The 27,514-nt window shown below is 41.6% G+C and overlaps 1 protein-coding gene and 1 pseudogene across 2 annotated transcripts in view; both read right to left on the reverse strand.

Annotated features, from left to right (window-relative positions):
• The window catches only part of TMEM131 (transmembrane protein 131), a 3,850,119-nt gene that overhangs the window by 1,226,681 nt on the left and 2,595,924 nt on the right, over positions 1–27,514 (reverse strand). The gene's annotated exons all lie outside the window — the stretch shown is intronic.
• LOC122802978 lies at positions 19,377–19,499 on the reverse strand (annotated as a pseudogene).

The following is a 27,514-nucleotide window of genomic DNA, read 5'->3' on the forward strand; positions in this document are numbered from 1 at the left end:
CATCAGGTCAATGGGGGGCATCACCCATAGTGTTGATGGGCTGGAACTGAAGACCTCCAGAAACACAGACTCCTCTGGAGAATTGTTCACCTGTGAGAGTGGGGAGCTTTGAGCAGCCTATCTGTCCCTGGAGGAGTGGTTTCAGCACAGAAGTTAGTAGTTTATTGACCATTTTGGGCTAATTCCTATCTCTCTCACTTCCCTGCTATAAAAACTGCATTTGTGCAGTTTTTGCGCTTGTATTCCACTCAGCAAGTGCCTTCCAGGTGTTCTGCAGAGTCTACAGCAGCAGAGAGACAAAAGAGAGACTCTGGAGTGGTTAAGTATCATTTTTCTGCTTTTCTTGCTGTATTAACTAATTCTGCCTAAAACGCCAGTTTTTTAGCGTTTCTGTGATTTAAAAAGTTTGTTATTGCTACATATTGTACTTATTTGCTGCCTGCACTTGAAGTAAGTCATTTTTGTGTTTAAATAATCTGTTTAACTGTTGCAGGCTACACACTAAAGGCGATAGCCTTTTCTGTGCAATTAAAGTGTTGTTTTGATTGTATCTGCTTTATTTTCTGAAAAAAAAAAAACTTGTTTCCTGCCTTTCTGAACTAGTATAGTCCAGTTTTCAGGTTATTGCTGAATCCAGGGCTGTGTTACAAGTGTCTGTGTTGCCAATACCTTACTTGGATAGAAGGAAGTTTCTCTGTTCACCTGTGAGAGAGGGGAGCTTTGAGCAGCCTATCTCTCTCTGGAGGAGTGGTTTTAGCCCAGAAGTCAGTAGTTTATTGGCCATTTTGGGCTAATTTTGATTGTATCTGCTCTATTTTCTAAAAAAAAAAATATATATACTTTTTCCCGCCTTTCTGAACTAGCATAGTCCAGTTTTCAGGTTATTGCTGAATCCAGGGCTGTGTTACAAGTTTCTGTGCTGCCCATACCTTACGATTTAGAAGGAAGTTTCTCTGTTCACCGGTGAGAGAGGGGAGCTTTGAACAGGTTATCTGTTCCTTGAGGAGAGGTTTCAGCCCAAAAGTTATTAGTTTATATACCATTTTGGGCTAATTTCTATCTCTTTCACTTCCCTGCTATAAAAAACGCATTTGTGCGGTTTTGTGCAATGGGCAGTGCCGGTTAGCTAGAGTTAAACTACTCTCGGCTCCACGAAGACTACTCTTCAATTTTTCCCTTGGAACTAGACAAACCTTCAACTTTAGCACTCAAACCATTCATTTCACAGTGAAGCACTTGCTTAAAACTCATAGCAAGCACTAATTAACCCTAGCACTAGACCCCCCCTATACTGTCCAGAAGGACAAGGCTCTCTATTTGTCCCCACCAGCCAATCAGAAAAACACCTTTCTGAACTAGCATAGTCCAGTTTTCAGGTTATTGCTGAATCCAGGGCTGTGTTACAAGTTTCTGTGCTGCCCATACCTTACTATTCAGAAGGAAGTTTCTCTGTTCACCGGTGAGAGAGGGGAGCTTTGAGCAGCCTATCTGTCCCTGGAGGAGTGGTTTCAGCACAGAAGTTAGTAGTTTATTGACCATTTTGGGCTAATTCCTATCTCTTTCACTTCCCTGCTATAAAAACTGCATTTGTGCAGTTTTTGCGCTTGTATTCCGCTCAGCAAGTGCCTTCCAGGTGTTCTGCAGAGTCTACAGCAGCAGAGAGACAAAAGAGAGACTCTGGAGTGGTTAAGTATCATTTTTCTGCTTTTCTTGCTGTATTAACTAATTCTGCCTAAAACGCCAGTTTTTTTAGCGTTTCTGTGATTTAAAAAGTTTGTTATTGCTACATATTGTACTTATTTGCTGCCTGCACTTGAATTAAGTCATTTTTGTGTTTAAATAATCTGTTTAACTGTTGCAGGCTACACACTAAAGGCGATGGCCTTTTCTGTGCAATTAAAGTGTTGTTTTGATTGTATCTGCTTTATTTTCTGAAAAAAAAAAAACTTGTTTCCTGCCTTTCTGGACTAGTATAGTCCAGTTTTCAGGTTATTGCTGAATCCAGGGCTGTGTTACAAGTGTCTGCGTTGCCAATACCCTACTTGGATAGAAGGAAGTTTCTCTGTTCACCTGTGAGAGAGGGGAGCTTTGAGCAGCCTATCTCTCTCTGGAGGAGTGGTTTTAGCCGAGAAGTCAGTAGTTTATTGGCTATTTTGGGCTAATTTTGATTGTATCTGCTCTATTTTCTAAAAAAAAAAAAAAAAAAAAAAAAACAAACTTTTTCCCGCCTTTCTGAACTAGCATAGTCCAGTTTTCAGGTTATTGCTGAATCCAGGGCTGTGTTACAAGTTTCTGTGCTGCCCATACCTTACTATTTAGAAGGAAGTTTCTCTGTTCACCGGTGAGAGAGGGGAGCTTTGAACAGGTTATCTGTTCCTGGAGGAGAGGTTTCAGCCCAGAAGTTAGTGGTTTATCTACCATTTTGGGCTAATTTCTATCTCTTTCACTTCCCTGCTATAAAAACGCATTTGCGCGGTTTTGTGCACCGGGCAGTGCCAGTTAGCTAGAGTTAAACTATTCTCGGCTCCACGAAGACTACTCTTCAAATTTTCCCTTGGAACTAGACAAACCTTCAACTTTAGCACTCAGACCATTCATTTCACAGTGAAGCACTTGCTTAAAACTCATAGCAAGCACTAATTAACCCTAGTACTAGACCCCCCTATACTGTCCAGAAGGACAAGGCTCTCTATTTGTCTCCACCAGCCAATCAGAAAAACAGCTTACTCTACCTATTCAGGAATGTCCAAAGGGCAGCCTCCGTTGTACTCTCCAGTCCAACTGGTGAATCTAGGCATTTTGAGGCAATGTTACAACTGCCTCATGTACACAGACAACCCTCTCCTCCTACCACCAAACACTAATACATGCGAGAGATGCAATTATACAGCCAAACGGGAGGCAACCCAAGACTGGAACTGACAGTCAAGAGGAGAAGGGTAATACTTGCAACACACCACCAGTCTCACACAGACCTAATAAACCAACACTGGCAAATAACACACATAAATACAGGACAACATATTTGGAGGCTCTAAATAAAAATCTGCAAAAGCAACAGAGACCTCCAAAGCAGACATCCAAGCAACCTCTACACCCCATCACCAAACATGAAACCCATACTTCACATAATCAGTGTGCCATGCAATGACAGCCCTTAAGGCAAAATAACATACCCAACACACTAGTAATAGTAGACTCTATAGGCAGGCACACTGATGTCCCACTAACTAGGCTGGACAAGGAGGTTACAGTTAGCTGCCTGTCGGGCGCCAGGATCCGCCACATAACACAAGCACTCGGGTCACTCCAGAACAAGTACAAATAAGACTCTGTCATTGTCCATGTTGGTGTGAATGACCTCAGACGTACTTCCCTGGACTACATGAAAAGAGACATGGAACAGCTCTCTGATCATGTAGCCCAGGTCGGTATGACCCTGACCCTGAGTAGCATCCTGCCCTCACCAAGAATGATGCCACAGTATAAATTAAAAATGATCAATTTCAACAATTGACTAAGTTTCTGGTGTCATTCAAAGGGGATCCAGTATCTGTCTGCCTGGGATGACATGCTCGACAAGCCACGTTGCTTCACAAGAGATGGCTTGCACCTGTCACCGTCAGGCTTTCGAGTACTGGCCAAGGTTCCTGCCGCCCCCATAGTGTCTTTTTTAGGCAAGGCTCAAAAGACAAACTCACCACCATAAATAACACAAGTAACCAAAAACTGAGGGTAATGCTACTCAACGCCAGAAGTCTAAACCTCAAAATGCACGCAGTCGAGGCACTCCTCAGTATGGAGAAATTGACATCTGTGCAGTAACAGAAACCTGGTTTAAGGCTCCTGAGAGCACCCCAGCACTACTAGGCTATAACTCATACCATACCTTTCGGCCACAGAACCAAGACCGAAACACAAAAAGCGTGGGTGTATCCATATTTCAAGGATACCAACAGGGGTTGGGAGGGTGGAGTAATGGTTAAGGTGTTTGCCTTACAAACACAAGGTGGCTTGCAAGGGCAGTTAGCTTAGTACTAATCTATGAACCTCCAGGTTAGTGGCGCAGCACAATGCATCAGAGATCATCCATGTGCAACTAACAACGGGCGAAACTGCAATCCAAATTGTAGCTTGCTACAGATCACCCACCATGACCCAAGGACCCCCACTCCACATTTCTGGAGACACTGGGAAATATGAAGGCCCTACCAAACACCCTAATACTGGGTGATTTCAATTACCCAAACATAAACTGGGAGAACTACTCAAGTACTATCTCCCTTGCCCAACCCTTCCTAGAATTTATAAACTCAAATGCCCTGGATCAACTGGTCAACACACCCACCAGAGGGAACAACATATTGAACATGGTCATCACCAACATGGGCGACCGGTGTTCCACACCGGAGGTCAACCCCTCGCTGGTTAGATCAGACCATAGACTAATCACTCTGGATATCCACATTCTGCACCCACCCCCAATCAAGGAAACCACCATGAAAAACATTTCAAAAGCAAACTTCACATTACTTAAGACCAAGGTGGAAAGGTTCACAGCCCCCATACTAAAGGACAATGCTGTCCAAGCTGCTGAAACCTTTACAAAGGCACTCTATGAGCATCTGCAGGAATGCATGGATCGTGCTATCCCAAGTAAAACCAAGACTCACTCCTCCAAGAAAAGGAAACCAGTCTGGTGGACCCCCTGCCAAAAACAAGCTAAAAAGTAAAATCCCAAGAAGGAAAAACATCCCTGATCAGTATCAGCACGAAACTACGATCCCTCATTAAATCATCCAAGGCTAGTTTTGAAAGAAAAATTGCCAATGACTCCAAAGATAACCACAAAGCAGTCTTTAGCTATGTCAAGAACCTAAGTGGAAACTCTCAGATCTGCAACGAGTTAGTGCAGAATGGCACAAAATACATTGAACCGACTGATATTGCCAACATTCTGGCAGACAGGTTTAGTGCAAACTTCACCCCCCCCTCACCCCCTAAATGGCCCATAACCATACCAGAAGAATGTAGGGCCAGTCAATCACTGACACACAGGTTAAAACAGCCCTATCGAAAGCCAAAAACACAGCTTCAATGGGACCGGATGGTGTCCCAGGCTGTGTCTTACAAGAGCTCCAAAATGAACTAACCCCTCACCTAAACACACTGTTCAAACTCAGCCACTCTACAGGCTACGATCCTGCTCCACAAAGGTGGAGCCACAATGAACCCCAGGAACTATCACCTTATAAGCCTGACTAGCCTGGTCTGCAAGGCTATGGAGCGCATCATCACGGAACTCATTAACAGAGATATTGGGAGCCTCCAAACCTTGGAACCTACCCAGTTTGACTTTGTTAAGGGCAGATCATGCCTCCTAAACTTGGTGGACTTCTTTGAGACAGTTACCAAGGGATTAGAAGAGGGAAAGGAGGTCCACACAGCCTACCTAGACCTCGCAAAGGCTTTTGACACCGTTCACCATTCTAGTATTATAGACAAGCTCACCAGCTTGAACATAAACCCCTACATGTCACGAGATGGGTTGCCAACTGGCTCATGGATAGAACCCACATGGTGAGAGTTGCAGGCTCTACGTCCGACTCTAAACCGGTTACAAGTGGCATCCCCCAGGGCTCAGTCCTAGGACCCCTCCTGTTCGATATATACTTCTCAGAGGTACAGGCAAGCATAGGAGGACTATGGCTGACCAAGTTCACAGACGACTGCAAACTAGGGGCCATAACTGATTCTCCGGCTGATACAGACACCCTCCAGAACGGTCTCCCTGAGACGGATACCTGGTGTCAAAATCATGGCCTCAAGCTAAATGCCAAAAAGTGCACAGTTATCCCCTTTGGAAAAAATAAAGTACCCGCGAACTACCACATAGGTGGTAGCCCCCTAAATACAGAAAATGTAATAAGGGATCTGGGGACCCAAGTAGATAGTAATCTCTCCTTTGATAATCATACTGCCAAGGTGGTTAGAAAATCCTTCTATGTGGCCCACCTGATCACAAAGGGGTTCTCATCTAGAACAAAAGAGGTTATTGTGCCTCTCTACTCATCACTCATTAGACCCATCATAGAATACGACGCCCCATTTGGGATGTAACTTACAAGACACCTGCAACAGCTGGAAAGACCACAAAAGTACCTCATCAAGAAGATTACTGGCCTGAAACAGATGTCCTATGCAGCCCAACTCAAGAAACTCCAGCTGTACTCGATTGCATACTGCTTACCCAGAGGTGATCTCTGCCTGACATACAAGGCCATGTCCAACCCGGATTTGATGGACATGCCCCACCTAAAAAAAAAACAAGTCCCAGAGAGCCACACGCTCTAGAGATAAAACCCTCACCACAAAGATAAATAGGACATGCTGGAGGGATAGATTCCTGTCCCAGAGACTCCCCATGCTTTGGAACAGGATTCCAATATACATCAGGCAGAGCCTCTCACTAACACTCTTCAAGAGAAACCTTGACGGGTGGATGGGAAACAGAAATTGTACCCCGGGGATCACTGCAGTGGCTCTGCTAGACAGTGGCGCAGGGAACTAATGGCTCTGCTGGACAGAGGCACAGGGAACTAATCTAAGGGGGTGGCAAAAGCCAACACATTCTGGCTAGGCTTACAAATGCCCTTGGGCAGACAGCCTAGTACTTACCTATGAACCTAAGGATCAATGGTGGATTATCTCCCTTTCTGTTTCATCAATTCCAGAATTTCACCAAAGGTGACATCTTCAGGTATGGATTTTGGGGATCCTTCTCCTTCATCAAAGTCTGTGTCAGTCAGGAACTCCAGAGACGAGTCTTGGTGTTTCTGGTTACACATCTGATCAAGGTGAACCTGCTTTGTGGAAATACCAGAGGGTTCTGAATCAGACAAGAAGCTTATTACATAAGCATTCCGGGGTCCTGGTTCCGAATGAAACTGTCTAACAGAGTGATGAAGGAGAGAGCCAATTTCAGTACACAGCTCGGGTGGGGCCAGTCTGGGTGAAGGTAGCTTATCCCTTGGAGAAGAAATGATGGTCTGAAAAGCCTCAAAAACCAAAGACTCTTATCAGTTCCAAAGAACCCCTTGGAATTAGACTCTGAAGGGTACCCCCTCTAAAGCGGATTTCAGTGCTGAACTATCAAGCGCCAAGGCTCTGAGAGGCAGGGACAGCTCCAAGTGTCCTGCTGTCAATACCTCCTCCCACTTCACATCTCTGAATTGATCTCAAGACTCTGTCGGCTCCAAGTGCATTAGAGCCAACAGAGGAAGGGCTCTAGTTGGGGTTGAAGTAGAGAATGTTATTGGGTCCCAACCCATTTATCTCGGGACAGATCAGCACTGAAGCAACTGGATCTGAAGGTCGGACTGGTGTCAGAATTGGTAATGGACAGGTGGTTGCCACCATATTTGGTACGTTCAAAAGTGACGGTACTGACAGACCTCTGAGATGAATCTGAGCTCTCAGAAATCTCTTCATCACCCTGCTGACATCTTGTTCTAAACAGACTCCAGCAGGACTGGACTGATAAAGCTAAAGATGAAGGTCTGGAAGATTTCTTGTCTTATAATATTGTCGATTATAGCCTAGGACTCACCAGTTCCAGTTGGAACTGGTGTTGATCAGGAGGTGAATGGATTCAAGAGGCTGACAGATCCGATCACGGAGAAATCTTCAGATCTGATTCTGGAGTAGTATTCAGATCTGGTAGTCTTTTAATTTATTTATTTAACATTTGTTTACCAGGGAAGTCCGACTTGGAATGAGCCAATTTTCAGCAGAGACTCAGGGAGAAATGCTCCAGATGCATGTCTTTTCTGTTCTGCCAGTACTGATATCTTTATCCTTGGATTTCTCCTTTGATTTAGCCTTGTCGGGTACTCTAACCTTTTCCTTAGCTGCTGGTGAAATGGAAGTGGAGGGAGATGGCTTGTGCAGGCACAAGTCTCTTGACAATCTGTTTTTTTTTTCTGTGCTGAAGAGCCATAGAGTTGAACGAGCAGCAAGCCTAACAAGGGATCTGAAAATGCTCTGCCCCAGGCAGTAAACGTATTTCTGATGGGGGTCTAGTAGAGGCAGTTTGTGGCAGCACTCTGAATATTTTTTGAAGCCTTGGGTCTTGGACATATTGGACCTTATGCAAATGAGGATCTTAATACGGACATACTAGATCTTACTTGAGTGAAGATCTTAATACAATAACAATGCAATACGATTATCAGCACAGAACTATACTAAAATGAGTACCTCTACTTTAGAAAAATCACTCAACTCTACAAGGGAGGAGAACAAAAGGATTTGTTGACTTAAATAAGCCAACATGTAACACACCCCTCAAAGATGCGTCAGAAATCTACCACGGCAAACAAGATCTGAGGTGTTGAGGTGGACTGTAAGGGATTACGGGTAGGGGAGGAGTCAGATCCCCAAAGACTTCCTAGTCAGTGCCGAGGTCGGATATGACAACCTACAGGTGAAATGGTCTAAAACAGAACACTGGATCATGATATACAGCCATACAGCATGAATCCTGGCTATAAAGGCATTTAACAAAAACAGTCACCACTATCCAACCTCTTGCCAAGTGTATTCCTATAGAAATGTAACTACTTGTAACAAAGACTTGTAGGAAAAAGAACAATACAGCCTCAGTCAAATCTCAGGACAATAATATGAAGATCAGAAATGTCTAGACCAGCCCTCAGTGACAGACCTCAATGTGATATAAGCTCTAAAAAACAAACTATTGGATCACAGGGTTGCAAGTCTCACTTCTGAGATGGAAATGAGTTTGTACTGAAAACACTAGCATTTGTGTGCACCATGAAAGGGGCACTTGCATGATGAAATGTATGGCCTTTAGACGGAAACGTTAGAAGTATTTTCATCCCATCCTGGTAATGCTATGGGAGATTCCCCAGTGGAGCTAACGGAACCCCTCTTTAAAGACCTAAGATTAAATTCTGAAACTTCATCTCCAAAACAGAAGGGTGCAGAAGAAAGAAAACAAACAGCGAGCCTAATGATTCAAAATTATCAGTGATATCTCAAGGACTAGAAAAATGTGAGAAAAATCAAAAGGACTTGCCAAATGAGGGCATCTGTGCCCTTGGGGCAAAAGTTTTACATGCATATTTCCTGTGCCAGTGATTCTTATGGTAAGTATTTGTGCAGATATTCAAACAATATAAAATATACTGTCAATTCTTTAACCACACTGGACGCAGACATACATAAATATACATACATACTTTTAAAGACGAAATGAAAACTGCTCAGTCTGGCTTTTTGCAGTTAGTCTTAAAGGTACTTACACAGTAAGCTTAGATTCCACTTTTCAGTCTTCAGAGGTAACTTTAATTTTGTTCCATAGATCCTCAGTCCCACACAGTCCTTCCCGCAACCACATTGTAGGTTGCAGTTCATAGCTGCAGCTCTTTGCTAAACCTTCAGTCCAGCTTTACACAAGCTTTTCAGGCCACATCCAGCATAGGACTTGAATGGGCTAGCCAACTCCAGGAATTAGGAATCTTTGAGAAGAGCCCCTGCTCTATTCATGATGATTCCTCCACTTGAGGGACTAACTCCTTGATTTTCTGTTTTCAGGCTACAGTGTTATAGTCAACATTATAGGCAATAAGTTTTCCATTACACTATGTAATATAATTAACTACCTATTATAAGAATCTCAAAGATGCAAGTTTCAGTTTACACACATTAAAATACATATTCCACATTTTTCACAGACAAGACATTAAAACATATTAAAATATCTATATATATCTACAGATATATACATACACATAAGATTAACGTAAAATCAGACACTTAAAACACCAACAGTTCATAATGACAGATCAATATGGAAAACTCACAAAAAAACATCCAAATCTCACATTAAACACTAAAATCAGCCTACTTTTGCAATCAGGTTAAACTAAAAATAAACAGAATTAAAAAGAAGCCCCAACAATACCATAAAGCACATTTAGTCTAAATAGTGGTAGAGTTACAGAAATGGGTTTTCTAAGGTTAGATGCAGATTTAGTGTTAGCATGTATCACTAAGGTGGTATAAGGAGGTAAACCCTTATCTTGACACCTAGCTTGGAAAAAAAACTTTCTGTAACAGCACCACTAAACAAGGACATGTTCAGAGACGCAAACACAATCTCCTGGGTGAACAAATAAGAACAATATTAAATAAAAATAATACAATTACTTAACCCTTACTCTAACCAACTATCCATGTCTGCATTATGAACGGTCAGTATTCTGATACTACAGCTTCCACCACCTGCATTATAAACTGCAACTACATGCACACTGAACATCTGGTTAGAGCTTAAGAAAGCAGAAAAATTAAGAACAGGATGACAGGAACAAACAGATGACTGGATAAAAGGAAAATAAAACTAACAGTTACCTGACCTGGCGAGGAGTAAAATGTAGAATAAACTTAGTGAATTAGAGAAGGTCAAATTAATGAAAAACAAACTGGGGAAATTATTTAAAGCAATAGATTAAAGCCATTTAAGAGAAATATAATGCACTTACCTTGCAGTAAAGAAGGTTTAGTATTTCTGGAACCAGTAGAGGGGTTACAGCAAATTTCATAAACTGTAACATCCAGTGTGTTAAAGGTAATAAAATAAAAACATGCAAGTGAGATGTTGAAAGGAGGTGTATGGACATAATAAAGAAACAATGGGCCAGGTTCCAAAAGAGTTGCTCTAAGTGTAAGTCTGCCCTGACTTTGAAAGACTTGCTCTTAGTGTAAGTGACTTACTTTAGCACAAGGCAGATCTATAAACATTCTTTCACCAGGGACCAGATTCTAAAAGACCTGTTCTCAGTGTAAGTGATCACTTAATAATGACAGCAAATATTTTGGAATCAGGCCCCATATGTCTTTGATTACACTGATATAGTCATTGCCACCATGTACGTACTAAATATTTTGGTTAAGAAAATGGACCACTAAAGAACAGATGTACGAGAAAGAAAGATTGCTAAAATGACTGGACATTAAAATAATAGTTTAAGCACGCATACAGAATGCATCACAAAAGATTATGGAAAGGAGTTTAATGAAAGGGGAACAGTGATAGCACTCAAAAAGATATTTGTAGACTGTGCTTACACAACTGTTATACATTATGTAATAGCTGAACTAATGAACTTGGATTGTTACATAATTTGACTGCACCCCAAAGAAAAACACCAGCATTTCAGCACACTATGAAATGTGTGCAAAGATAGATCATATAACACACACAAGCACATACACTAATCTACCGAATTACTAAAATTAAAAAATGGTCTACAGTTCATTTATTTAACATTTACTTACCAGGAAAGACTGACTGGGATAGAGCCCATTTTTAGTGGAGGCCTAGGGAGAAGCTCTCCGGGTGCATGGCTTTGGAATGTGGAAGAAAACCGGACCATCTGTAGGAAACAGACACAAACGCAGGGAAGACATACAAACTCCACACAGAAGGCACCACAGCAGAGAATCGAATTGGAGAACCTCTTGCTGTGAGGTGATAATACTAACTGCTGCACCACTGTGCTGCCTCATGAAATTAAAAGTTGTGTACACCATAACTAGGCATCTGTTTTATCTAATTTCATTCTTCCTGAATGAATGGGTTACGGAGTCAATTCTCAGATGCAACTCTGCCACATACTTCAGACTTTGGATCCAACTCTTACCCTCCTCCGTCTGCCCATAGTGCCCTAGTCCATTCTCAATATCTCAGATCGAGTTTGTTGGCATAAAATCCCAATTAATTAGATAAAGAAAGGGAATAGCTCAAAGAATAGGGCTCAAACCCGTAACTAAAAGTTGCAATAAAAATCCAATATTTTCCTCCAGAAGATTATACGAAGGGGAATGGCGAGGGATTGAAGAATGAAAATGGACAACACAGATGCCTAGTTAAGGTGAGTACATAATTTTTAAATCTGATATTGTCCTTTTCATTCCACCTCAATGAATGGGGCAGAGTCCCCAGCCACATTAATCTTGGGTGACCCTCATGGAAGGATATTCCGGTGAACTGCTGAGCCAAAGGCAGCTCTGCTTCTGGATATTAGATCCAATTTGTAATGAGTAACAAAGGTCTGAGCAGTGGACCATGTGGATGCTGCGAAAATATCATCAATAGAATTTCATGACCAAAAAGCAGATGAAGTGGCCATGGATCTAGTTGAGTGGGCTTTAGCCGGTCTTGGTAGCGAAATGCCTTGTTGAGAACAGATCCAAGAAATGCAATCACTAATCCATTTCACCAATGTAACTTTAAAAAATGAATAGCTATGTCAATTTGATGAGAAGGATATAAACAGCTGATCTGATTTTCTAATTTGTTTTGTTCTGTGTAGATAAAAATGTAACTGTCTGTGCACATCTAGGAGATGTGGTATGTATTCTCCTTTGTTTGAAACATTTGGAAGAAAACTGGTAAATGAATGGGTTGGTTAATGTTAGATTCAGAAGCCACTTTAGGTAAAAAAGAAGGGTTTGTTCATAAAGTTACCCTGTCTTTATGGAAAATAATGTAGGGAGTCTCTGAGAAAACAGCCTGGAGTTCAGAAATTCTTTTTGCAGAAATGATAGCTACTAAAAAGGCTGTTTTCCATGACAGGGATTTTAAATAATTTTTTGCTGAAGGTTCAAAGGGTTTTTGAGTCAGACCTTGTAGTACCACAGTTATATCCCAGGGAGGTAAATGATCCTTTATTGGGGGTCTAAGGAGAAAAGTGCCTTTCAGAAAAGCTTTACATACCTTGGAAGAAGTTAAAGAATAATTTTTTTATCTCCTATATGAAAAATTTAAATGTCTGTCAACTGTTGCAGAAAATCTAGCTCCTTCATTGAAAACAGTAGCCAGAAAACCAAGAACAGCATAGACTGGGGCAGTAAAAGGGTCAACATTATTTCTCAATGCCCAAAAGGAAAATCTTTTCCATTTGCTCTTGCAAACCTTGGTGAAGTCTTTTTGCAAGGATAAAGGAATGGTATGTACAGGGGAAGAAAGTCTGGGCTGTCTGGCTATTACTGGAACTGGAAAAAACATGTGGTTAGTTTAAGGGCAGGCATACTGGGATGACTCATCCCGGAGGGGTGTGAAAGGAAATCTGGAGTTGTCTCCAGTATTCAGGGAGGATAGCAAAGATGAGACCAAAGGAAGGGGAATTACATCTACTGAGGCCAGCAGGAGGCAATGAGGGTAACTGAGCTCTTCAACCAGATTGCTTTTTGTAGGAATTTGGGGATCAAGGGAAGTAGGAGACTGGAATGCCAAACATGAACTAGAGCATCTCAGTGACTCCCCTGAGGGAGATCAAGGCAAAATACCTGCTGCACTTGTTGTGAGGGGGGGGTTCAAAGAGATCACAGTAAAGTTAGCCCCATGATAGAAAATTTCCCCAGCCACTGATTGCTTGAGAGACTACTTGGGAGGCATCAGAATGGACCTGCTGAGTTTGCCCTCTTGTACGTTGGTTTCCCCTGGAATGTGCGGTGCAAGTAGAAAGCCATTGGTGGAGATCATCCATTGCTACACTCTCATAGCCTTCCAGCAAACAAGGCAAGACCTGGTTCCCCTTTGTTTGCTGATGTATCAAATTACAGATATTTGTTAGTCTGAATCACAACAGTCCCTAGAGGAAGAACATCTTGAAAAGTCTGCAGTGCTAATAGAACTGCTCTCATCTCCAAGACACTGAAATGCAAACTGGTCTCTTTGGGGGATCACATCTTGGACTGTCCTTCCCAAGTAATGGCCCCCCACTCCAATTAGAAGGCATCCACAGTCACAGTGACCACTGGGGGTAGTAAAACAAAGGGTCGTTCTTGATAAATTTCATCTGACTGGATCCACCACTGGATGTGGCGGTTGCAAATTGGTTTAAGCTTGACTGGAAAAAACAGGGGTTGTCGAAGAACAGACCATGGAACACTTAAGAGTCAACTGAACATGCATATAGTAACATGCTAAAGGAAGTAGGGCTATTGCTGCTGCCATAGACTCCAATGCTTGAAGAATGAATCTGGCTGGAGAAGACAGATGGGATAGAATCTGATGAACCTGAGATTTGACTGTGTCTATGAGATGAGTTGGTAAAGATGCAATTTCCATTGTTGTGTTCAAATGTGCACCAATAAACTTCAGGCTCTGTACTGGTGTCAGATTTGACTTGGCATAATTGTTATTCCCAGTAAGTGACAAATCTGGAGCAGAGAGTCCCTGGATTGTTGAAGGAGATGCATAGAGGGGGTGGTGAAGAGCCAGTCATCTAGGTATGGAAACACTCTAAATACTTTCAGTCTTAAGCAAGATGTCACCACTGCCATGCATTTGGTGAACACCCTGGGGGGCTGTGGTGAGTCCAAAGGGCATCTCCCCTGACCCCCCCTCCCCCCACCATGTCAGGGTCAAACAAAAAACAATCTCCACAGAGCAGGTATAAGCAGCTTCACAACCACCATCTCTTCAGCTGGAACTAGCACTAATGTCCAAGCCTTCATCAAAAAATTATATGAGCACCTACATAGCTGTATGAACTCAGCAATGCCTGACAGAACCAAATCATCTTTCTTAAGGAAGTGTAAACCTGTCTGATGTACAGCAGCAATAAACAAAGTGTATAATAAAAGGAAAGAATTGCTGTCCAGGAACAAAAAGGAGCAGATGCCAAATTGGAAGCAATCTCTCCTTTGTCTGAACAAGCAAATAAGGTCACTGGTGAAATCCTGTAAGGCTAACTTCGAGTCCAAATTGGCCACATCCACTAAGGAAAGGCCTTCTTCACATATGTCCGCAATCTCAAAGGTAACACCAAAATCTGCTCTGAACTGGTGGTCAGTAACACCACATACATAAATGCCATAGATACAGCCAACCTGCTGCCAGACAGGTTCAGTAAAAACTTTTCCCCATCCCCCCTCCCATCAGTAAACCAGGACATTCACAGTACCTGTCTCCCTCCCCTCATCATCAGGGAGCAGGTCAGGCATGAGCTGTTAGCTCCACTAGACACCCTATTCAACCAAAGCCTAAGCACCGACTTAATCCCAGCTGAATGGAGGACAGCCACTGTCATCCTTCTACACAAAGGTGAAGCGTCCACTGACCCAGGCAATTATAAGCCCATCAGCCTAACTAGCTTGATCTGCAAGGCCATGGAACACATTATCAAGGACCTTATAAACAACACCACTGACAACCTCCAAACACTTGACCACACACAGTTTGATTTTTGTCAAAGGGAGATCATGCCTGTTAAACTTGGTCAACTTCTTCGAAACAGTCACCAAAGCCATGGACAAGGGAAAGACGGTGCACTCCGCCTACCTTGACCTAGCCAAAGCCTTTGACACTATTCCCCACTCGGGCATGATAGATAAAACTCTCCCAGCTAGGCATCAACCCATATGTTATGACATAGGTAGCTAACTGACTCACTGATAGAACCCACTCAGTCAAAGTAGGGAAAACCACCTCTAGTAGTAGACCTGTAACGAGGGGTGTACCCCAAGTACTGGTCTTGGGGCCTCTACTGTTTGGGATATACTTTTCTGAGGTGCAAGCGAAAACCAGTGGTCTGTGGCTGACCAAGTTTGCAGATGACTGCTGTCAAATTCCCTTAGTGATGTGAACAACATCCAAGAGAGCCTTACCCAAACTAATGACTGGTGCCAGAAACATGGCCTCAAACTAAATGCCAAGAAATGCATCATTATCCCCTTTGGGGAAAATGGCATCCCCACTAATCATCACATTAATAACAACATACTAAGCACACAATCAGTCATGAGGGACTTGGACACCCAAGTTAATGGCAACCTCACTTTTCACCACCACGTTGCCTCCGTTGTATGGAAGGATTTCTACATGGCCCGCCTCATAAATAAGGAGTATTTCATCCAGGAACAAAGAGGTCATAACATCCCTGTACTCCTCCCTCATCAGACCCATTATCGAGTACAATGCCCCCTACGGCATGTAGCTTGCCAAGCACATGCAGCAGTGGAGAGACCACAGAGGTTCCTGACCAGGAAAATCCAGGGTCTCAAACACCTATCCTATACAGATAGGCTAAGACCCCTGTCCCTCTACTCAGTCTCATACAAACTACTCAGAGGTGACCTTGACTGGCATACAAGGCCATCTTAAACTCAGATTTGATGGAGTTGCTGCATATCCGTAAGACAAACCCTACTCGAGCAATGTCTTAACCTGGTCTGTGACATTAACAGAATTTGTTGGCGGGATAGAGTTGTGTCCCAAAGACTACCCATTTATGGAATAGACTCACTCTCCATGTCAAGCAGAGTACCTCTCTAGCCCTCTTTAAAAGGAACCTGGACAACTGTATGGGAAACAGAAAATACACCCCTGGGATCCCACTTGTGTCCCTGCTGGACAGGGGAAACAGGTGTTGACTTTGAGGGAACATGGGTAAAAATTTTTGGCTAAGCTTATAATGGCCTCCAGGACAATAGTTTAGCATCATCCTATGAACCTATCATCAGGTGGTGATCTGGGGGACCTTTCCCCTTCCTCGAAATTTGTATCTTCAGTGAGAGATTCCAGCAGGGAATTTATGTGCCTCCTCTTGCACGTCTTCTTCTGATGGATCTCCTCAGAGGGATGTCCAGAGGAGGTATCAGAAGACAGGGGGAAGATGCTCTATGGGGACTGACTGGAAGCTCATTGGAACTGGCTGTCCCTGTGGAACAGGTCTGATGCCAAGGGATGAGAAACTGGATCGCTAGAAAGAGAAAAAGCGCTTTCCACAACCTCGAAGGCAGATGGACCTAGAGAAGCCATGACCATAAGCACCACAGCAGAGCATTCCAGTACAGGTAAATCACAACTCTGCCTGGATCAGTGCCTGAAGGATAAACCAGACCCCAGCTTCCAGCCCCGAGGCTCCAAGGAGCAGGGATGGATCCGATAACATCAGAGTAGATCCCGTTCCCGCAGATCTGATGCTTCAGCTACGGGAGCAATTCCAATCCTAAGGAATAGGAACAGAACCGGTCATGGATGCTGTCGGAGTTGAGGAAGTAATTCTCTTGAGATCAGACTCCAGAATTCTCATTGTTGTGGATCCTGGGGCTCTGAAACTGAAGGATGGATTAGAGAAGGAGATGGCACTGTGTGAATTGTGTCCGTAAGACTCACAGATCCAGTAGGGGATGGAGCTGAAATTACTCCATCTGGAGCCGACCTCTGAGGAACTTTTGCATCTTCCTATCCACTTCCACTTCAGAAAGACTTCTGGAGGATGCAACAGACTGGGGTCTAGAGTGCTTTTTATGAGTTTGCGTAATGGGAAAATGGAGCTCAGTGGAGACCAGATCAAACATGAACTCTAGGGAGTGAGCTACTGGAGTATATACTGTACTAGGTTTTGGATCCAGGTCGGAATATTAGTGACACTTTTCTGAATACTGAACATGTCATTGTTGCATTTCAAAATAAGGGACTTATTACAGTTGATGTCAGCCTCCCCCCAACCTCATCCTTGGACCCACGGCACTCTAGTTGGTCCAATACATCCAAACTGGATATATTACCAGACAAAAGAGGAACAAATTTTGTACCCCACCCTTTTAACACTTCACTCGAGGTCTCTGATCAAGGGTCCTGGGTATCATTGTTCTAGCAAAAGTTCAATATAATCCAGTTCCCTTACCAAATCATCATAAGTAGATGTCATACAAGCTGCCCTGACCATCTGCCCCTTTACTATGTTGTTCTTCAGATGGGTCGGATGGTCACTACTGTAATATAAATAAGAATTAGAAAAATTATCTTTTCTGTAAAGTTTTGGTCTAAAGTTCCTTTTCTCCACGTCTTTTACAAGTGTGGTGTCCAAAAAATGAATTTCATCACATCTTAGTTACTTGTAAATTTCAGAAATTCCATAGTTTAAGTAATGTAATTAATAAATTCATCTAATTCATCCTTAGCCCCTTTCCAAATGAGAAATATGTCATCCAAAAACTATAGGTATAGGACGATGGACTGAAAAGTAAGGGGATTTAAAAACATATTCTTTCTCTCAATATAGTAGTACTATTTTGGTGAACACAGGGGTGCAACCAGCCCTCATAGCCACCCCACTGGTCTGTTTGTAGGATTCCCCCTCATAATACATAAAGTTGTCACTCAGCAACATATCCAAGCATTCCATAACTAAACTGAGGTCATTGATGGTCAAAAACCTTACACAGTGTAAGAATATTTCCGCACCATTCTAACCCCAAAGTGTAAGGAACAATGGAGAATAAATCCTTAATGTCAACAGTCACTAAAAAGTGGTGGGGGGAGAAAAAATATTTCAGCCACTTTTCCTAAAAAAATCCCAAGAATCTACTAGCACATGGCAGTACGATTTAAAAGAGGATTTAAGCTTTCTATTTCCAAAAACAGCTAGGGAGTTATCTGAAGAAGTCTTATTTTAAGAGGAAAACGCTTAATGACTAATACATTTTCTGGTTTACTTTTTACTCTGAGTATTCTTTGACATCTCTGGGTACCATAGTAGAAGAGGCATTTCTTTGTGGTTAAGATGAGCTGCTCCAAGACAACATACACATTCCTTATGGGCATCTGAGTTAGGGATTTAGTGCCCACAAGAAGTTCATTTTTTAAAGCCTATTGACTTGTCAGCCATGACAGTAGGAGGAAAGGATGAAACATAAACAAACAAGACTTTTTTTAAAGAAAATACTACAGAAAGAAAAATATTACCAGCAACAGTAATTAAAACTTACTCTGTAAAAAAGGGTAGGAAGGACAGAAGGGTTATAGTACGCAAATATTTACTCACTATGGTAAATTAGGAATATACTAAGTCGAGAAACTACTAACACAGAAAAAAAAGGAAACCAGAAACTAAGAGGGAGGTTTTAAAAGTGATGGATGGAAATTTTAGATAAGAAAGCTAAATTTTCACTTACAAAAAAATTTGTTGAAAATCGATAAAATGCTTGGCAGAAGGACCCTATGTTTGAGCACAATGGCAGCAAATAAGATCTGAGGTATTGCGAATGGACTAAGGCACTGTGGGTAGAGGGAGAAGGTCAAGAGTTGGATCCAAAGTTTGAAGTATGTGGCCTAGTCAGATCCAAGGCTCAGATCCATAACCAATTTGTTTGGAAAGAATGAAAAGGACAACATCAGATCTCCTTTTTGGTTATGAACGGAGAGTTATGCACAGAATGTGGACCTGAACGATGACAGAGGTCTACTATGTCATTTGGACAAGAAACTACAGTTATTACCTACTGCATAAAAATCAACAAGTAAAACATAAGGAAAAGACATAAAATGTTTCAAGGTAAAGACATAAAATGTTTCAAGGTATGAATAGAGAGGTCAACCTATTCGGTGTGCAATGAATGAGCCTCATCTTGGGAAAAACACCTTCTTGATCGTGGTATCTCCCCAGCCAAGTAAGTATGTATATACATTGTTATGATGTTCCAAGTTTTGTTTGTTTTTATGTTAATTAAGTGCTCAGTCTATATGTTCTTTCATGTATAAGCATCTAACTACTGGCTGTGCACCTTCTTTTTATTATTATTACTTCTTATGAATTGAATAAAAAGTTTTTTGAAAAAAAAAAAAAATGAATAGGGAGGAGAGAAATTTCAGAGAGACAAAAACAAATAGCTGGATAAGAAGTAGAATATGCACAATAAAAAAGCAATCTTACATTATCAAATATAATTTTTTTTAAATAAAACAAAGTAATTTGTTTAAAAAAGAAAGAAAATTAGTTAAGCGAATATTAACATGCATCCAGGAGAATGGCAATATCAAAACTGTATGGAGAGGTTGTCCCTTCATCATGCTAAAAATTACAGGTCAGAATAGGTGCCAAGAACATAAAGTAAGAGAAACTGAAGAAGACACTGAATTTGTAAGGGTATATGCAGCAGATAAAGGAATGAACAGTTAAAGCTGTTATAGTTACAATTCATGACAATAAATAATGCATACAGGTGTGAGTCTATGTAAAATTATAATGAATAACTGTTAGTGAGTTTGATCGAAACACAAAACATCGAACAAACTCATTAGCAATTACCACTAATACCCATTAAAATCACTGAAAAACATAATCACAGATAAAAATAAATAGGTCACATTTGCAATTAACAAAAACAACTCTGTACTCCCACACCCAGAAATTTTAAATATACTAACTCCAAGGATGCACAAACTTGAAAGGGTAAAAATCCTGGAATTATGTCATGGTTAACCCAATGAACTTAGACTGTTACATAATTCAACTGTACCACCAATGAAAAACACCAGCGTTTCAACACATGATGAAATGCATGCAGAACTATATCACATGATACACACAAACACACATACATATATCTACACACACACACACACACACACACACACACACACACACACACACACACACATTTTTATCTATCTAAAGGAGCAGGGAAAATGATCAGCACTCCCAACTGCTGACATCTGTTTTGTTGAGACAGTTTGGCTGGCGTGGGAGAACAACAATACCTTGGGTTGGGGAATATTGCCCTTTCCCCAGGGACTGCATGATTACGGAGTTGGTATATATAATTAACAGGTGGGAGTGCAGGGGGATTTGCCCCAATAAAAAAACAATGTTTTTGACTTTTTTTTATTCTTTAATTTGTTTGTATGGTCTGAGAGTACTCTCTGGTACATACATAGATACATGTCAATGTTTATGTTGTCGACCTTTTGATGCCAATATTTGAATATTTTGATCATTTTTCACATATATATATATATATATATATATATATATATATATATATATATATATATATGCACACACATGCATATATATTAAAAATATACACGTGCGTGTGTACATATACACACGCACGTGCGCGCACACACACACACGCGCACACACACGCACAGTGGATATAAAATGTTTACACACCCCTGTTAAAATGCCAAGTTTTTGTGATATAAAAAAATGAGACCACAATAAATCATTTCAAAATTTATCCCACCTTTAATGTGACCTATAACCTGTACAATTCAATTGAAAAACAAACAAATCTGTTAGGGGAAAAAATATAAAAAAAAAATACAAAAACGTACAATACGTTGGTTGCATAAGTGTGCACCCCCTTAAAATAATACTCTGTTGTGTGTTCACACACTTAAACTAATACTTTGTTGAAGCACCTTTTGATTTAATTACAGCATTCAGGCTTCTTGTGTAGAAGTCTATCAGCATAGCACATCTTGACTTGGCAATATTTACCCACTCTTTCTTGCAAAAGCACTCCAAATCTTTCAGATTGCGAGGGCATCTCTTGTGCACAGCCCTCTTCAGGTCACCCCCACAGATTTTCTATTGGATTTTGGTCTGGGCTCTGGCTGGGCCATTCCAAAACTTTAATTTTCTTCTGATGAACCCATTCTTTTGTTGATTTGGATGTATGCTTGGGGTCATTGTCATGTTGAAAGGTGAAATTCCTCTTCATCTTCAGCTTTCTAGCAGACACCTGAAGAGTTTGGGCCAAAAGTGACTGGTACTTGGAACTGCTCATAATTCCCTCCACATTGACTAAAGCCCCAGTTCCAGCTGTAGAAAAGCAAACAGAAAGCACAATACTGCCACCACCATGCTTCACAGTGGGGATGGTGTTCTTTAGGTGATGTGAAGTGTAGATTTTGCACCAAACGTACAATTTGGAATTGTGGCCAAAAAGTTCAACCTTGGTCTCACCAGACCATAACACATTTTCCCACATGCTTTTGGGAGACGTGATGTATTGTTTTGCAAATTTAGCTGGGCTCGGATGTTTTTCTGTGTAAGAAAAGGCTTCTGTCTTGCAACCCTACCCCATGGTCCAGTCATATGGAGAATACAGGAGATTATTGTCACATGTAGTGCACAAGTACTTGCCAGAAAGTCCTGCAGCTCCTTCAGTGTTGCTGTAGGTCTCTTGGTAGCCTTCCTGATCAGTTTTCATCTTGTCTTTTCATCAATTTTGAAGGGATGTCCAGTTCTTTGCAACATCACTGTTGCCCCATATTTTCTCCACTTTTTGATGACTGTCTTCACTGTGTCCCATGGTATAGCCAATGCTGTGGAAATTTTTTTGTACCCTTCTCCTGACTGATACCTTTCAAGAATGAGATCCCTTTGATGCTTTGTAAGCTCTCTGCGAACCATGGCTTTTACTGTAGCAGGAAAATGAGTAAATGTCAGGAAAATCCTACTAGGACAGCTGAACTTTATTTGGGATTAATCAGAATCTCTTTAATTGATGGCAGGTGTGTACCCAAGAAGACTGAATGCTGTAATTAAATCAAAATGTGCTTCAACAAAGTATTTGTTTAAGGGTGTGCACACACAACAAAGTATTAATTTAATGGTGTGCACACTTATGCAGCCAGCGTATTGTACGTTTTTTATTTTTTATATTTTTTCCCTTAACAGATTTGCTTGTTTTTCAATTGAAGTGTACAGGTCACATTAAAGGTGGGAAATGTTTTGAAATGATTTATTGTGGTCTCTTCTTTTTATATCACAAAAACTGGCATTTTAACAGTGGTGTGTAAACTTTTTATATCTACTGTGTGTGTGTGTGTGTGTGTGTGTGTGTGTGTGTGTGTGTACACACACACACAGAATACATGAAAAGAGATGGTGCACAGTGCCCATGGAAGACAGAAACATCAAAAAAAAAAAAAAAAAGGACAGTAACACCTGTAGTTCAGAATCAATATGATTTGTCTGTATTCAGAACTCCACTCCTGCCTCACGACAGGCCATGGTTTCACTCTTTGACTTTTTCAATGCTGAGAGACATGAATGTAAAACCCTAACATAGCAGAAAGCTGTCATGTGTACATTGCTAGCCATCAACGAATAAGAAATGTATACAGATATAATTTGTAAAAATGACCAGTAAATGTGACCTCATACAAACTACTGTAATAAAAATAAACAGGAAACAAAAATGAAAAATTAAAAGAAAGAAAGAAAATATCTACTATATTAAACAGAATTGTCACCTCACAGTTAGACGTTGCCCGTTCGATTCTCAGTTAGAGCGTCTTCTGTGTGGCGACATGCGTGAATGGGCGTTCCTTCATTGAAGGTTGTGCGTTAGGCCCGGCAAGCCAGCACATAAAAATCTACTGCCAATCATTAGCGGACCGGAGTTCCGCTGTGGTGACCCCTAACAGGGAAAAGCCGAAAGACACAAACAAACATCAAAATACCAGTGGTCAGCCTCTGTATAGGTATACTGTTGGTTTATGTCTCCATCTAGAGGACAGAAATCAAAACAGCAGGTAAGGCTAGAAAAATACTAAATGTTCCCAATAAGAATTGCAAAAATATACTGCATAAATGCAAGTAATAATCAGTAATGATACTGCTGCAACTTACAAGAACAAAGAGAGCACTTAAAGTGGAAAAATAGTCTACACTATGTCTACACAAATAAATATAATGGGGTAACAACAGACACTAGGATCCATTAAAAGTAAATGGAAAAGATTTTTTTTCTGTTAACATAGTTTTGAATCACATGCAGGTTTGATGAAAAAATTACCAGTCAATGAAAATTGAATTACAAATACTGGCAATAAATAATAAAATTGTTACAAAGCTAATATAATCAGGATGGTACACACCAGTACATATGTACTTTACCATGCATAGAAATCATAAATGTTCATTTGAACTAGGCTGAAAAGTGCCCCTAAAGTAATAACTTGGTGCCTTTCTTTATTCATCAACAATTTATGTCTACACAATATAGATACACAACCGGACACCTTGTCAAAATTACCAATAAAATGCATCTGGATGTATCACTATATGTCTGAAAAGGGCACTTCTATACATTTGCACCTTGTCACTAAAGTGTAAGGCAATTTGCTGCTTCCAAGTACAAGATATTTTCCCCACATAGAAGGCCCTCATATGCATGTAGCAAGAAAAGCCAGCCATCAGTTTTACAGCTAATAAGTTCTTAAATTTCAAAAGTCCTAGATGTACCGCATGAAGAGAAATACTTTGTTCTGCACACATTACTACAATACACACAATTACCTTAAGGGTAATACCCTTTAGGTTGATCTACCATTAAAGATGTGGGATTATATCTGGCAGGCTTAATACATCTAGGACTTATGAAATTGAAGACAAACTGGGGAAAGGCAATACATGACCCTTGGGATACCATCCCAGAGAGAGTGCCAAAGGCATGCTTCCTAAAGCTCCTTCCCACAGTTCCTCTGCTACACAGGCCCACATCGTTGATCGCCTAGAAGTTCAGCACCTGCAGGAACTGGGTGGAGATAACAGAACACCAAATTTGCCTCATGAAGGGCAAGGTTTCAACCTGTTTTCCAATTGCTTTGTTTTTACAGTGGTACTCTGATCTATGGCTTGATAGCCGCGGTGGTAGCGTTGTTACCTCACAGCAAGAGGTTCTCCCGTTTGATTCTCAGCATGGCTTGGGAGTGCCTTTTGTGTGGAGTCTGCATGTCCTCTCCACAGTTGGGTAGCATTCGAAAGACATGCATGCGTAAATGAGCGTGCCTTCGTTGAAGGTTGGGCGTCGAGCTGGCACCTCGGCATTTCGTAAAAATCTACTGCCAATCATTAGAGGACCGGAGTTCTGCTGTGGTGACCCCTTACCGGGAAAAAGCCGAAAGACAAACAACAACAACTCTGATCTATGGCTTGACTGCACAGAGTACATTCTTCCCAGTTACTAGGCAAAGAGTTACTGACAGCTGCCGTATTTCTGCTTCACTGGTAGGACAAAAGCATCTCCCCATCATCCTTTAAGTCAGAGGATTAAATCACACTGACACTTGTTACAGTGTCCCACATCATACTCCTCTCAAAGACAGATTAAGGCAATTTCACCAAGTCTTTCAAATCTAATGGCCATTTGGACACAATGTATTGTTCTAGAGGCAAGCAAATGCAGAATTTCACCATGTATAGCAAGTTCTGAGATTCAGTTGCGAATGGCAGAAGAACTACTGGTGGGCTTGAGGGACATGGGGGCTTATACAGCTAATGCATTACATCATAATATATGTTGGTATAGGTACAATGTCATCCTGAGAAGAAATCTTTTAAAATTTCTGTTGAATAATACCTGGTAGAGATAATGAACCCAAACAAGAACATAACCAGAGGGGGCCCTCAATGTTAACTCTACTGATTGAGCAGATACAGATCTTCAGTCAGGAGAGCATCAATATATCCTGAGCACCAAGAATAACAAGAAAAACACACCTGTTCAGATTCAGTCAAAAAAGAAAGATCTGAGCAAACGACAAAGAAAATACAGTTGTGCAAGTTCACTCACCACAAAGTACAGTTGTGTACCTACCATAAATGTAGATGTTGAGTGTATTCACTGTTGCAGTCATTACTCTTGGGTTATCCTGCTGGCAGGTTACCCGCAGTCGGCCAGAATTCCAAAGTCTAGGTCCGGCGTCTGTTGCTGTCACCTCTTCCTTGACGTCAGTGCACCAGGGGTATAAAAGATGCAGCAGACGCCATTTTCTTCAGTTTTTCTTGCCCCAGATGTCAGGCGCCCCAAATAGGTAGGCTGAAAAATATACCAATCAGAAATGCATGCACAAAAATAACATTTCCTTCATCTACAAGCAAATACACCAAAAAGGTCGTATAGGATAGAGAAGTGCAGATAAGTCCCAGCAAAGAGAAGGGGGATGGTGGGTGGGTAACCTGGACTGCAACAGTGAATACACTCGAACATCTACATTTATGGTAGGTACACAACTGTACTATGTTCATCGTGTTTCACTGTTGCAGTCATTACTCTTGGGTACAATCCCACAGCTGAGGATGGATGGCTGGGCTAAATAGGATTAGGAGAGGCTATGAGGCCCTGCAGAACTGCAGTGGTGAAGCCTGCTCCTGACTTAGAGCAGAGAGGCAAGTGGTAGAGCTTTGTAACGGTGTGCACTGAACTCCAAGTTGCAGCCTCTAAGATTTCTTTGGTTGGTACTCCTCTGAGGAAGGCTGCTGCTCTGGTGGAATGAGGTCTAATGCCCTTAGGCACTGATTTGCCATGTTGAAAGTAGCAGAAACAGATGCAATAGCCTATCCATTTAGAAACAGTCTGTTTTGAGATAGCCTTTCCTTGTGATCCTGCAGCATATGACACTAATAGTTGCTCAGTCTTTCTGAAAGCTTTAGTTCGGTCCAAGCAGAAGTGCAACTGCCTGTGTATGTCCAAAAAATGCAGAATTTTCTCACCCTTGTTCTGTGGATTTGGGTAAAAGGTAGGCAAGTGAATGGTTTGGTTGAGGGCCACACTGGACATCACCTTAGGCATAAATGTAGGGTTTGTCCTCAGAGAAACCCTGTCTGGATGAAAAATGAGGAAAGGTTCCACAGTCATGAGTGCTTGTAACTCTGAGACTCGCCTTGCAGAGGTTATGGCTAGGAACAGAGCTGTTTTCCAGGATAAGAATTTTATATCTGCTGTTGATGCTGGCTCGAAAGGAGGCAGTGTAAGTTTTTCCAAAACATAATTGAGGTCCCAGGCCGGAATTGGTGCTCTCCTTGGAGGCCTAATGTTTTTGGCCCCTCTGAGGTACTGCCTTATTAAAGGATGAGAAAAGATAGGTGGTTCCGTATTGTAATGTGCAGAAATGGCAGAGGCATGAATCTTAATTGATGAGAAAGAAAGGCCTTTGTTCAGCATCTCAGTTAGGTATTGTAAAATCTGAGGAATATTTGGTACAGACGTGTCAATGCCTTGTTCCTGGTTCCAAGCACAGAATCTCTTCCATTTTTCTACATAAGATTTGTTGGTACTGGGCCTCCTGGCCTCCAAGATAACATCCATAACAGCTTTTGAAAGAGGAGTGTTCTGAATGGCTACATTATCCACTGAGCTGCCAGGTTTAAGGTCCTGAGTTGGCTGTGCAGGATCTGATCGTTTTGTTGGGTCAGCAAGTGAGAAGTTTGAGGCAATATCCATGCTGGACCTTGAGACAAGCTCTTTAGGATTGGGTACCAGTGCTGGCGTGGCCAGTCTGGTGTAATCAGAATAATTTTTGGCTTCTCTTGTCTGACCTTTAGGAGTACTCTGGGAAGGAGAGGCAGTGGGGGAAAAGCATATACTGTTAGATTTTTCCAGCTGAAAGATAGGGCATCCACTTTCCATGCTTGCTTGTGGTAAATCTTTGTGTAAAATCTCTGCAATTGACAGCTGTGAGGGGAGGCAAAGAGATCTATGTCTGGGCATCCCCATTTCCTTATTATCATGCTGAAGACTTGTGGATCCAGTTTCCATTCGTGGGGATCCATGAGGTTTCTGCTTAGTTCGTCTGCCAGAGTATTTGTTTTTCCTGGCAGGAATTGTGCTTGCAGATGAACTTGAAAAGCCAATGCTGTGTCCCATAAGGTCATTGCTCATCTGCAGAGGGGGT

This window comes from Protopterus annectens, chromosome 5.part0 (genome assembly GCF_019279795.1).
Source record: "Protopterus annectens isolate FY-2018-M chromosome 5.part0, PAN1.0, whole genome shotgun sequence".
In the NCBI taxonomy this organism is placed as follows: Eukaryota; Metazoa; Chordata; order Ceratodontiformes; family Protopteridae; genus Protopterus; species Protopterus annectens.